This window comes from Salmo salar, unplaced genomic scaffold (genome assembly GCF_965601325.2).
Source record: "Salmo salar unplaced genomic scaffold, fSalSal1 ptg000257l, whole genome shotgun sequence".
In the NCBI taxonomy this organism is placed as follows: Eukaryota; Metazoa; Chordata; class Actinopteri; order Salmoniformes; family Salmonidae; genus Salmo; species Salmo salar.
This window is the reverse complement of record NW_027675339.1, coordinates 4064725-4068751: the sequence shown is the minus strand read 5'-3', so window position 1 is coordinate 4068751 and position 4027 is coordinate 4064725. Positions and strand designations below refer to the sequence as shown.

The 4027-nt window shown below is 42.5% G+C and overlaps 1 long non-coding RNA gene across 1 annotated transcript; it reads left to right on the top strand.

The window, feature by feature from the left end:
• The first annotated feature begins 496 nt into the window (after positions 1 to 496).
• LOC123741795 (uncharacterized) lies at positions 497 to 3137 on the top strand. The gene is made up of 2 exons (XR_014383285.1): positions 497 to 646; positions 950 to 3137. It is a non-coding gene; the product is annotated as an uncharacterized LOC123741795 (long non-coding RNA).
• Positions 3138 to 4027: the final 890 nt, after the last annotated feature.

Below are 4027 nucleotides of genomic sequence, written 5' to 3'. Positions count from 1 at the left end.
CCAAACACTAATCTTTTGACTATTTTAATACACTATAAATGAATTGGTCAGAATACTTATGACTTCTTCAAATGGGTGGACTAGACACATAAAGTGCTTTCATTTTTCTAAATGGTGAAACAGATATGTATGAAAATATCCTCATATAAAAGGTGACCCACATTTAAAATGTTATCTTCACTGTCAAAATAGATATGGTGTGGACTGTATACTCAATACAATCTATATCTGATACCTCACTGTCTGTCTTTTGACTGATACTGCTTTTAAACTGGTCTGGTCAGTCTACTCAAATATTTGTACTATACATGTTTCTATCTGCAGGCAATACTTTGATCATTTGTAATTTATAATATGATACATTAATTTAAGAATAGATATGGAAGGTTTCATATGTTGAAAAAATATACTGCTACTATTTTCACCACCAAAGAATAGCAGTGTGGTTTTAATATGATTTGACTCTTTGCAGGCTGTCAGGCTGTCTAGTCACAGAGGAAGGCTGTGCTTCTCTGGCCTCAGCTCTGAGGTCAAACCCCTCACACCTGAGAGAGCTGGACCTGAGCTACAATCACCCAGGAGACTCAGGAGTCAGACTGCTCTCTGCTGGACTGGAGGATCCACACTGCAGACTGGAGAAACTCAAGTATGTAGAGGATTTATGTCAATGTTCATATCAGACATGTTGGACTTTTCAGGCTAGTTAAGACAAACATTCTTACCACCACTTGGACAAAGGTGTGTGTGTGTGTGTGTGTGTGTGTGTGTGTGTGTGTGTGTGTGTGTGTGTGTGTGTGTGTGTGGTGTGTGTGTGTGTGTGTGTGTGTGTGTGTGTGTGTGTGTGTGTGTGTGTGTGTGTGTGTGTGTGTGTGTGTGTGTGTGTGTGTGTGTGTGTGTGAGTTCAGGTGTATCCCTCAATGACTGTCTGTTTTTCTGCTTACCGCTACAGTGTGGAACATGGTGGACAGAACAGAATGAAACCTGGACTTAGAAAATGTGAGTGTTGACTGCTGTGAAGAATATGACTAAGAATAAGTCTTAATTCAAGTTAAGTCAAAGACCACCATCATTACTGACTTGGTCATATTGAATATCAGCTGTAGTTCTACAGAAGCACAAATCAGGGACACCAACGTTTACAAAGAGTTGATATGACAGTGTGTGTGTGTGTGTGTGTGTGTGTGTGTGTGTGTGTGTGTGTGTGTGTAATTATTGTGAATAACTGTGTTTTATATTACCATACAGTATAACATATGATCACTCAACAAGTCTCAAGTTACCTTAACTTCTCCTTTTGATACCTAGAAACATCTACATTAAATGAATTAGTGAAAAGTGAGTTAACATTCTAATGTGAATGATGATGATTTCTAATATTGTGTCTGGTTTCATCCATCAGATGTCTGTGATCTCACACTCGACCCAAACACAGTAGACAGACGCCTCTCTCTGTCTGAGGAGAACAGAAAGGTGACATGGAGGAGAGAGGAGCAGCCGTATCCTGATCACCCAGAGAGATTTGTGGGATGTAGACAGGTGCTGTGTAGAGAGGGTCTGACTGGGCGCTGTTACTGGGAGGTAGAGTGGAGTGGGAGAGGGGCTGGTATAGGAGTGACATATAAAGGAATCAGCAGGAGAGGAGTGTTTGAGGACTGTTGTCTTGGATTCAATGACAAGTCCTGGTGTCTGTTCTGCTCTGACAACAGATACTCTGCCAGGCATAATAATCATCCCACTACCATAGACGTCCCCTCCTCCAGCTCCCACAGAGTAGGAGTGTATCTGGACTGGTCAGCCGGCACTCTGTCCTTCTATAGAGCCTCCTCTGACACACTGACCCACCTGATCACATTCACCTCCACATTCACTGAGCCCCTCTATCCAGGATTTAGGGTTCATTATGTTGGCTCTTCAGTGTCCCTGAAATAATAACTGGACACACACACACACACACACACACACACACACACACACACACACACACACACACACACACACACACACACACACACACACACACACACACACACACACACACACACACACGCACACACTGACACACACACACACACACACACTGGACACACACACACTGACACACACACACACTGGACACACACACAAACACACACACACACACACACACACACACACACACACACTGGACACACACACACACACTGGACACACACACACACACTGGACACACACACATCGAACACACACACACACACATCGAACACACACACACACACATCGAACACACACACACACTGGACACACACACACACACACACACACACACACTGGACACACACACACACACACACTGGACACACACACACACACACTGGACACACACATACACACACACACACTGGACACACACACACACACACACACACATTCACACACACAAACGACACACACTCTGACACACGCACACACACAGTGTGATTTTATTATGTGTTTTACTGTTTGTGTTTGTACCACAGGAGGTTGGTGGGACCTTATTTAGGGAGGACAGGCTTGTAATGGCTGGAGTGGAATAAGTGGAATGGTATCAAACACGTGGTTTCCATGTGTTCCATTTCATTCACTCTGTTCCAGACATTATTATGAGCCGTCCTCCCCTCAGCAGCCTCCTCTGGTATGTACTGTCCTGTATGTGAGAGAGATCCAACAAGGAATTACAATGTATGTATTACTTTTAATACCTGCAAATGGCAAATAAACTACTGGAACTCCTTATGAATGTCTGCAGTCGACAAGAGGTGAAAATATTACCGGAATATTCTGCAAAATGTTGATGAAGACGTCACTCAATCCACCCAAAACAACATGCAGTCTTTTCACAAGACTCCCATGAAGTTATAGTGTGACGTTATGAGTCGACGTTAAAGTAACATTCTCACAACATACTGCACTTGTTTTATCCTGTTTTAGATGTATCCTCTGTTTAAACATTTAAACTCTTACAATAACACTGTTAAAATACCAATGTGATCATTTCTTGTCTTTTATGTTGAAAAAACAAATTGTACAATTATATGTGGACATACGCTCCATAGTTGAACAAGTATACATGGATATATTGTACTTTTCATAATAAAACATACTTGAAACAAGAAAAAGCATGTTAATTGTGAAAACAATTTCGTTATTGATTTTTACATTGCTTCTCCCTGTCTCATGTTGACGTTTGTCATGAATCTTGACCTGGAGGCAGAACTGTGCGATTTCCTCTAGATATGTCAGCTGCAAAGTCAGAATTGGCTGTGGAAAATAATGTTGTTTTATGGTCTTAATTTAAGGGAAGGATTAGCAGTGTGGTTAGGGTTGAGGTTAGGATTTAAATCGGATTGTATTACTTTGTGCCTGTGCCAGCTAGGGAATACTTTGCTGAACTGCCTCCATGGCAAGATTCATGACAATAAATGCCAACCTGCCTCCCAGTCGTCCCCTCCTTATCTTTACAAGGCTGCAGAACATGCAAGCTAGTGATGTGGGGGTTCTCTCATAACCCTCAGTCCCCAGGTGGGTAGATGGCAGGTTGAATAAAGAGAAGCTAGTGATGTGGGGGTTCTCTCATAACCTTCAATCATAAATGTATAATTATTATGTAATTAACACAAAACATTAAGGACACATTTAATTCCATGACAAACTGACCAGGCGTAACTCAATATTAGGAAGGTATCCTTAATATTTTGTCCTCTCAGTGGCTCTGACCCTTTACATAACAGTCAATCCTCTTTTCCAGGAAACCTTCCTTAAATTTCCCCAAATACTTCCACACTGCTGCTCTCTCACTGCTGCTCCAGGGCCTCTTGGGTTGAGGAGTCTAACCTGATCACAGCTGCTCCAGGGCCTCTTGGGTTGAGGAGTCATTCTCTTCTAACCTGATCACAGCTGCTCCAGGGCCTCCTGGGTTGAGGAGTCATTCTCTTCTAACCTGATCACAGCTGCTCCAGGGCCTCTTGGGTTGAGGAGTCATTCTCTTCTAACCTGATCACAGCTGCTCCAG